This window comes from Galeopterus variegatus, unplaced genomic scaffold (assembly GCF_000696425.1).
Source record: "Galeopterus variegatus unplaced genomic scaffold, G_variegatus-3.0.2 Scaffold442, whole genome shotgun sequence".
NCBI classification, from domain to species: Eukaryota; Metazoa; Chordata; class Mammalia; order Dermoptera; family Cynocephalidae; genus Galeopterus; species Galeopterus variegatus.
The window spans coordinates 362,941-373,417 of NW_007726553.1; positions in this window are offsets into that span (position 1 = coordinate 362,941).

Consider the following 10,477-nt stretch of genomic DNA (forward strand, 5'->3'; position numbering starts at 1 on the left):
GACCAGTGGTCAGGGTGATGCTGGAGTGCTGAGACCTTCAGTGGCAGGCCAATTGAAGGCAGTGTAAAACCACTGCTGTTCCCTGAGCATTTTAAAATCCCAGAACATTTATTATGAACATAGCCCTAAGGAACCTGACCCAGCCATCTCCCACCTGTCCCCATTTTATTGATGAAAAAACTGAGGCCCACAGAGGGCATGTACTTTACCAAGTCATCTACCCAGTGAGTGACAGATTGCCAAATAGGGAGATTCACTAGAGAAGGAGGAAATGGGCAAGGTCTTTAAACGTTGTGGAGCTTATGTAGAGTCAGAAGATCCTTATATGGTAGTAAGTTTTCTGTCACTGGAGGAGACAGACCCCTTAGCAAACAGGAAACAGCAGAGATGGTGGGAATTATGAGCTTGGGCTCTGAGGTCACACTGCCTGGATTGAATCCTGGCTCTGTTACTTACAATCTATATGAAACATGGGTGAATCTGTACAATGGGGATGAGAAAGCTTCCTTCTTCCTAGGTTGTTGGGAAGATTCAACTTGGTGTTACTGAAATATAAAGCATTTATCAGAATGCTTGGCTCAGGACAATGCTCATTGCACATTAGCTATTATGGGTAGTGGTCATGTTCTTCTTATCAGGGCTGCAGCCCGGGGAGGAGGGCAGCTGGCAAGAGAGAGGCAGGACCCTCAACGAATCAGCAGCCAAACACTCACTAAGCTGGGCTAGCCTCACATGGAGCTGGCACACAAGGCAAAGTACATTCTATCAAAACTGACCACTTTAGGCTTTTCTCTTCATCTGCTCCCATTCTCTGTGAATGTGAATTCTCTTCCACTCACAGCTATTCTTGGGTGGGCATAACCTCATTTTATTATGATCACTAACCACAGGGAATTTGATGTCTCAGTTCTATATTTCTCTATTGCTTGTAAAGTACCACATCAACTGAGAATATAATTGACTTTCTTAGAACCGTATTTCTATATTGCTTAGAAAAAGCCACATCAACTATGACTATATAGTAGTTCTAGAGTTCTGTTTGACAGTTAAAACCAGAGATTGTGAGCTGGTAGTCATGGGCTCAATTTGAACCACAGACATGTTTTGTTTAGTCAGCTGGGTCAACCTCCAGATTAAATTAGTTAGCGTTATTTGCTAATTAGGAAATTGCACATTAAAATCCAGATTTCTTGCATCTTTTAAAAAATTTGGAAAACCTGGCAACATGTGGCCTGTATTCCCTGTGCCACAGGGGATTGGCATTGAATAGAGACTTCTGCCTTCAGTTAAGACAATACTCTCCAATTTGCCATAGTCCCCACCACCCCTTATTGCCCCCAACACTAAGGCTAAGAATCAACTGCATTTATCATTGCACTTGACTCTGCCTTTGCTTTTAAGAAAGGGGAAAGTGGAATAGATTGAGTGCTCATGTTCCTGCTAAAAATGGGTAAACACAGTGGTTTCCAGGATTTCAGGGGGTTAGGGAGGGAAGATGGGAGGGATGAATAGGGGGAACTCAGGATTTTGAGGGCAGCAAATCTATACTGTATGATTCTGTAATGGTGAATACATGACATTATGCATTAGGCAAAACCCATAGAACTGTGTAATATGAACGGGGAACCCCAATATAAAACTAAGTTAATAATAATATATTGATATGGATTCTTAATTGTAACAATTGTACCACACTAATGTAGCATGTCAATAAAAGGAGAAACTGTATATATGGGTGGTGGAGAATATGGGAATGATCCATACTTTCTGCCCAATTTCTCTCTAAAACTAAAACTGCTATTAAAAATAAAGAAAAAAATCTTTTTTAAAAAAATGAGTAAACAAAATATAGACAGAAAAGGCCATGTTTAGAGAAAGATAGAGAAGAACATATTAATATACAAATAATGTGTGTCTGCATTGAAAAAAATGAAAACTCAGATGCCATTATGAAACAAACTTGGCCTGCCTCAGTTACGTACGTTACTTGAAGGATGAAGGCATTTTAATTGGTGGGGTTGCTTGTGGTCCAATTTATTGGTTCAAGATACATATGCACAAAGCAACAGATTCCTTTACTATCCTTGCAGGGAAGTTCTATGTGCGTACTTCATATTTTGTTGGCTTTGTGTGAGTATCTGATAATACCCAACTCACTGGAATCTAAAGATGAAAGTCCCCAAAGCACATTTCTCCCCTACAGATGACTGGAANGAAAGCAACAGATTCCTTTACTATTCTTGCAGGGAAGTTCTATGTGCATACTTCATATTTTGTTGGCTTTGTGTGAGTATCTGATAATACCCCACTCACTGGAATCTAAAGATGAAAGTCCCCAAAGCACATTTCTCCCCTACAGATGACTGGAAATAGATGCATGTTACTATTGCTGATTTTGTACCTATTTCAACTGGGAAGCCAGACCATGTTCATAGGCTAGAAGGGCTCTCATTTGGGCTTGTAGGAAGGAATTGTGAACTCAGGCTGATGGAGGATAGGGAAGGTCTCAGGTCTGAGAGCTGAAGGCAAATGGCCCCAGCTGTGGTGTGGGAGGAATGGGGCAGGAAGCCAGGCAAGGCATTTCACCTCCTGCCAGACAGTGTTTTGAGGGCTTAAGCGATTTCCTTCCATTCAATGTGAAGTTGTAGAAACAGCCAAGAGGAAGCTTCGTGTCATACCCAAGCTGGTCTAAATTGTTTACCCAGTTCAGTGCAATCTATGAGATCAGAACATGTGGAGACTGTGAATCTTATGTCTCAGCTCTTCCAGGACGTAGCTAAATTAATAGGATATGCCATTTTCCTATAATCCATCCTAATGTCCCAGACATTCAGTATCCGAAAGCATTTTTCAGACTGTCTTAAGCATCTAGAAGGGGCACAAAAATCTGTAAGAAGCATCACAAACTTTGGTTGGGAAGAAGTTACCAAGAATATAGTGCACATCGTTCTGAACCTCAGTGGTTTGGTTTGGTTTTTTATGTACAAGAATGTTTATTGCAGTTTGTTTGAAGTAGTAAAAAAACAAACAAACAAAATAAACCTAGAAACAACCTGAATTTCTGAAACTAGGAGACTAGCTGAATAAATAATGCATCCATTCTAAACACTAGCATATAAATTGTTATAAGTTATATGTAAATTGAACCTCGATTTTCTCAGTGCATGAGGTCAATACCTCCCTTTTGGAGTTGTAGTGAGAAAGTTCACTGGAGGGACCCAAAACTTGCATCATCATCTGATTTCATAGGTGGAAAAAGCAGAATAGACTTAACTAGCTGACCTGAAAATAATTTACTAGAATATCAAAGAAGTCAGCTTGAATAATCAAGAGAAAATGATGGCAGTTTAATCGCACAGCTTCCTTCCAAGGAAGACCCTTTTGTTGTGATGAGCACCTTGACGTGTTTGGATATGCAAAGGGGGACCACAAGCTGAGAAGAGCTGGTGTGTTCAGTGTAATAGAGAATGATGGATTTGAAAATCTGACCATGCAAAGGGAAAAGGAGAAGACGGAAAAAGAGGGAGAGTGTATCAGACACCTGTTATGTACGACCGTCAATACCCTGTCCCTATTTCCCTCTGCCTTTGTCATTTGTGTGCATGGAGACTGTCTTCACCTCTACCTGGGATCTTTCTCTGGCTGCTGGAGCCTGCTCTTCCCACAAGCACAGCAGACCAGGAGTGCTGGGGAACTAATGCTGACCCCCTCTGCAAGCAGCTCTCAACCAATGGCCGGCAGGAGCTGGTGGATAAAAACCTCTACACCCTACCTAGTTGGTGGGAACCCCCAGGCACGGGTGTCTACACTGTCGCCCAGATTTCCCTCAGGGGTACTGTCTACTCAGTCTGTGTCGCTGCCGTGTTTCCCCACCCTCCTTTCAGTGTTTCTGAGAAAACCAACCAAATGAACTACTCAATGGAATCCTTGCTGCGGTGGTTTGAGTGGCCCCCCAAAGTCGCATTGGAGCTTAACCTCCACTGTGACTCTTAAGAGGGTGGGAAGTCCTATTACTGTAGTTGAAAGGTGGGGCCTTCAAGAGGTGATTGGATTGTAGGACCGTGCAGTAGTGAGTGGATTCATAGTGGTTGTCAGGGGCGTGGTTCTGGGGGCTTTAAAAGGAGAGTTTGTGAGAGTCTCTCTCCCCCTCTGCTCTGCCATTCTTGCCATGGGACACCCCGCGTTGCTGTGGAATCACCTCACTAGATGTGTTCCCTGAACTGTGGACTTCCCAGCCTCCAAAACTGTAAGTAATAAATTTTTTCTTACAAAGTACCCAGTTCCAAGTATTTTGTTATAAGCAACAAAAACGGACTAATACACTTGCCTAGGGTCTATTTCTGGGGGAATCCAAATTAAGGCAGCCACTTTGGATTCTTTTAGTCTTACCTGTCTCCAAGGTCTTTGGCCACTTGTTCTAGACCCAGTCCCCTTGGTGGTAACCAGCTCTACCTGGACTCTCCCCATCTTCAGGCGGGTGCAGCTCACAGCCCCGTGCCTCATGTCCACAGTGAGCACCTCTCACTTTGGCCCCAGGGCTTCCCTGTCGAGGCTAAGGTATGACACCCTCATAGTCTGCTCAGCGCCCACCAGTGAGCAGCCTGGAAATGCAGTGCAAATAACACCTTGTGGGGAAATTGTTAGCCAGTGGAAGTCAGCAAATACATTTTCCTCCCTTCCTCTTCAGATGCCCTGTCCCAAGAAAGTAATTTATAGGCATCTCGGAAGATGGCCGCACAATACTGAGTAATCAGCCACATCTAATGCCTTTTCCTAGCTCTTCCTTCTTCTCTGCCTCACTCCCCTTTTCTCCACGTCTGTCCCCCAGGTTTGTACTCCCTAACACAATAGAGGCGCATAAGTCTTTGCCCCCGGTGTAAGCCAGGATGAGACAGGTGGTGGAGTTTCTTTCTCACCCTCTGACATACTCAGGCTCTTAACAGAAAATGAGATAGTTGTCACTTTCTGCTCACCAGCTCCAATTAGCATGATTACCATGCTAACGTACAGGAGACCAGCCGTATAGTGTGTGGCACATCAGAATGGCAAGGTCCCTATGTACTATATTATAACTGGAGAACTGGAGAGTTAACATAGCCCTGGGGCAAAACAGTGAACATGTACTACTGTCCTTGCCATGCGAAAGTGAATTGTTTTTGATCTTCCTTGTGATTGTATCTGCCAGATCATGTTGCATCCCATATGCCAAAGGCTGTGTTGATATATTCCCATAAAGATACCATATCTGGCATGGCAGCTGCAATTGATGCTACCATCTGGCCAAGTTTATGGCAATCCACTATCATCTGCCATGACCCATTTGGCTTTTGTAGGTCTCATACAAGTGGATTAGTGGAAATATAATGGGACCCACCACTCCTGTGCCATTTAAGTCTTGATAGTGGCTCTAATTTCTGCAATACTTCCTGGGAGGGGATTTTGCTTCTGATTTACTATTTTGAAGTGGGGGAAAGGCATATAGTTTCAAGGGCTTCCATTTGACTTTTCCTACCTAACTCTACAACTCAAGTTGCTAGTGTAAGGGTTCTGCCAGAAGCTGAGTATATCTATCCCAATTATGTATTTGAGATCAGGGCTAACCAGGTCTAGAAAGCACAAGTAAATATGTGAACAGAGAGCCTAGACTCCCATGTCCCCTGGTGCTTTGCACAAATGCCCCTTCTTCAACTCACACTTAGGGCTTCATGGGTGGTTTCCCATAATCAGTAAACAGAGAGGGGAAGAACTAAGCCTGCCTCACAGATGAGTCAGTGTGATATGTTGGTGTGAGTTGAAAATGGACTGTTGCTGCATCACAGCCTTCACAAGGGTGGCCCTAAACAACAACGGGGAAGGGCATTCTTTCTTCCCAGCGAGCTGAACTGTGAGTGTGCACTTGGCCAACCTCTTTGAAGGAGGGAGAAGTGGTATACATGATATATGTAGATGCCTGAACAGTGGGCACATGTCTTGGATGTTGGCCAGAGGTCTGAAAGACTGGCTTGGAACATTGAGGACATGGAGATCTAGGAAGGGTAATGTGGATTGACCTGCAGAAATGAGCATGAAATATGTGGGTCTTTGTATCTCATGACACTCACTCGAGACCTTCCACCACAGAGGAGAGGTTTAACAACCGGCTGAACAGGATGACCTACCCTGTGTATGTCAGCCAGTCTCTCTTCTTGACTACCCTAGTGGAGCATTAAACAGTGACAATGATGGCAGGGGTAAATTCTAAGCCAAGGGGGAACAGCCTAGACCCGTAAAGCAGAGCTATCTGCCAACATTGATGAATGCCCAGCCTGCCCACTGCAGAGACTGAGCCCTCAGTAGGGCACTATTCCTCGGAAAGACCAGCCAACCTCTTGGTGACAAGTTGATTTCCTCAGACCCTTTCCTGAGGGAGTCTTCTTCACCAGCATCAATACTTATGCAGAAAAAAATTTTGCCTTCTCTGACCAAGATACATCCCAAGACTTGCAGAATGCTTGACTTATCAATATGGTGTCCGCACAATGTTGCCTCAAATGAAGGGACCCATTTTATGGCATAAGAGGTGTGACAATGGAATCCACTGGTTGATCATGTACCACATCACCCGGAAACAGCTGCCTTAATACAGTGGCGAAAGGCCCGTTAAAAGCTCAGCTGAGGCACCAGCTTAGGAACAACCCAGTGCACACTTGTGGCACTCTCCTCCAGAAGGTGGTAGGTATAGTCACTAAATTAATGGCCAATATTTGTTGCCATGTCTTCAATACCTATATTAACTGGGTCTGTAAACCAAAGCCAGTGGTGGGATTAAGCCATTTTACTCTCCCAGTGATCCACTGAAACCTTAGGTTCAAGCTAGATGGGGGTGCTGGTGTCCAGCAGAAGAACTCCTCCAAGGGATACCATAAGGCCACTGAACTCGAAGCTGTGACCGCTACCTGGTCACTTTGAGCTCTGCATGCCTGTGTGTTAGCAGGCAAAAAAGGAGGGACTGTATCAGTGGGGATAATGAGCCCAGATTGCCACAGGAGCCTCAGTAGCAGCTACTTTATGGGGACAGAGAGGATATATCTAGAATCCAGGGAAAGTCCTGGGGAATTTCTTAGTGCTTCTATATCCCATAATGATGGCAAATAGGCACATGAAGCAATCAAAGCAACAGAGAGATTAGAGCCTCAAAAGACAACGGTCAAGGTCACCTCCCTCAGCCAGACCATCAAAAGTGTGGCTAAGAACCCAGGAAATCTAGAATGGGTGGTGGAGGAGGGAGACGGGACTAGTTACAACTTGGGGATTGTAGCCAGTTTCACTCTCTTGCCTAAAATATTTTCAGAGATTTCAGGGACTCTGTACCTGATTGGACTTGCATCTCTCCTCTTAGAAAGTAACTGAGAACATTGTGTTCTCACAAAATTGAAGGCCCTTGATAGTGTAGGAGCTGCATCTATTGCGAGGGCATAAACAAAGCTAAGTGGCACAGCGGGGGACTGTACTAGACATCTCTAACCCACGATCTCAGATCCCCTCAGTATTACCTGCGTCCAGGTGGCCATTAGGTCTAGCCATAGCCATTGCTGCAGAAATCAACTCAGTATGGATCCAGTCAACCGTGGGTGAAAGCTGACAGTGCCTTAATTTACACCCACAGTGTATACCTCTCTCCTCCTACTTTGGGACTTCTCCACTGGTGCCAAGGCATGAGGTGCTGCAGGGTGCATTTAGTGCCCACACATAAGCAACCTGGAAATGCAAAGGAAATAATATGTGGCAAACTTTTGAACAATGGGAGATGGAAACCAGTGAATAAATATTTCTCTTTTCCTGTCACAGATAGATCACCCTGAGAAGCAGCTTCTCAAAAGGAAGTCCCACAAGAATGAGAATTCACTCCTATTTAATTCTTCTTATTTGCTCTTCCTCTTTCCTGCTTCCCTCAATCCTGGGGCTGCATTCCTTAATCAGGTAGCACAGAGGCCTTTGCCTCAGGCTCTGCTTTTTGGGAAACCCAGGTTAAGTCAGAGGAGTAAGAGCTGTTAAGCACCATCAAGGTAGTGTGAGGCCATAAGTTCTGTCTGATGAAGCAGCCCATGAAACATTTCCAGCGTGGGATAGTCCCAGAACACTTGAGAAATCATAAGTCTAATGCTGGGTTTGGAGTTGTTTGCAGTCCAGCAATGGAAATCCATCCTGCAACGCCCCTTCCCCCAGCAACAACAGCAGAAGCCTCCACACAAGTTTACCAAACACACAGATGCTTTATGAAAATGGAGTTTTGTGGATATCAACTGAGAGATGATTCCATATCTTGGTCAACAGAACCAACCGAACAAAGCTGTACACGTGGGATGCTGGGATAAGCTATAACCAGAACACAAGAGAAAAAAGAGCCCAGCATCAGAGGTAAGCATAAGAACATCAGCTTTCTAGGAATTTGCTTAAATACTGAAGATGACTTTGGGCTTCCAAAAGTTACAGAATGGGGAGAGGCAGAGGTCCTTTTCAAGGGACAGAGAGGACACCATTCAACATCTGAATAAAATAAAATAAAGCAGTATAAAGTATCCAAAATCAGACTGTGTGAGTTTAAATCCAGAGACTGCTGGCTGTGTTATCTTGGACAAGTTACTTAGCCTCTCTGTGCCTCAAGTTTCATCAACTGGGGCCGGCCCGGTGGCGCACTGGATAGTGCGCTGCTTGGGAAGCGCGGCGGCGCTCCCACCCGAGGGTTCGGATCCCACACACAGACCGGTTCCCACTCACTGGCTGAGCGAGGCGCGGGAGCAATGCCGAGGGTTGCAATCCCGTTGCCGGTCCCCAGTCCGGTACGGGGGCAACACTGAGGGTTGCGATCCGTTGCCGGACACGGAAAAAGACAAAAAGACAAAAAAAAAAAAAAAGTTTCATCAATTGACAATAGTCATAATAATACAAAGTTGTTGAATGCATCAAATTAGGTGACTCAGGCACATAGCATTTCACTAAGCATTTTTCTATTTTATTATTACTATTTAATGCTTTTGTTTGTCTAATACAAATAAAAGGCACAGATTTATAGCCATAGAATATCAAATCTACAAGGGTGCTCAGAGATCTTCAAGCCCAGCCTCCACTCATGCCCAAGGAAAGGAAGGGGTTTGCCAAGAGCTACAGTTAGTGCAGGGCAAAGCCAGAACCAAGGATCCTAATTCCTATCCAGTGCTCTTTTCTCTGCCTTTTGGGACTCCTGCCCAGTTCCCCCATATATCCAGTGTCAAGACCATTACAAATCAGAAGGAGAAATGGAAACAAATGTTTCATGCTTCTAATGTGTCCCAAAGTCTTCGCATGCTCTCCTAAGCACTGCCCTAGATGGTGTCACTCTACCACATAGCATTGTTCAGACTCAGTTCAGACCAGTGTTTTTTAACCTGTGGCCAACCTGTCTCAGAATTAACTTTGTGGAATGTTAAAAGTGCAGATTCCTAGTCTCTACCCAATACCTACCAAATCAGAATGTCTGCAGGTGGGGCTTGGGAACTGGACTTTTAAGGAGCTCCCTGGTCCTTCTTATGCACACTGACGTTTCACTGCCATTGGCCTACAGTTTCACATCTGTATTTCTCATGGCACTTAGTTCCTGAACGCTATCTCGGAATTTCTTGCATTAGGGCATTTTCCTGTCTCAAGTACTATCCCCCACAATGATGCATTTGCAGTTTCCAGCTCAGACAAACTGCCAAGATCTCTCTTGGATGGATTTTCCCATTCACCACACCCTTGGAAGAGCAAGAAAAAATGTGTTCTATTGTGTTAGAGACTTTAGGATCCAAGATTTTGGAGAGACAGCAGCCCAGAACTAGGCGGGAACTTACACTTGATCCCAAGCCCAACTGAATCAGAGGCTCTGCTATGCGGGTTTATTTAATTTAAAGAAATAAGACAACTAAGGAATCCCCTAGATACCATTTGACTGGACAAGGAGGCTTGTCGAAGAGGATGTGAACAAAACCTCTCCTTGAGGGCGGCTGGCCTTCCATTCTACCCCAAATCCCTCGTCAATACACCAGATAACGGCTGTCACATTCCCAGTATCTGTGAAGAAGGATATGGCAAATACAGAAGAACTACATTTAACTGCTCTTTGTCTCAGGAGAATGAGAGTTTGTAAATGTGTCCTTAAGACAAACCAGAGAGGGCAGGACATAAAATCTGCCCAAAGTGATAGGAGTTTTATCACTGATTAAGACTTGATGTCCACAAATGGCAGGGCCACACCTTGCTCTTGAGAGTGGCCAGCGGTACAGCTGACAAAAAACACAGCTGGTCCCTGTCCCCCTTGTCTGCAACACTGTTTCCTGCCCACCAGCTGTTGAAAACCGACTCTGCTGGACATGACTGCAAAGCAGCAGGGTGGTCACTTAGATCAGAACCGGTCGTAGCCTCCTCTTTCCTCAACTCTGTAAGCTCAAGGGTTTGCCGCTGGTCAGTAGCACTCCTGGGG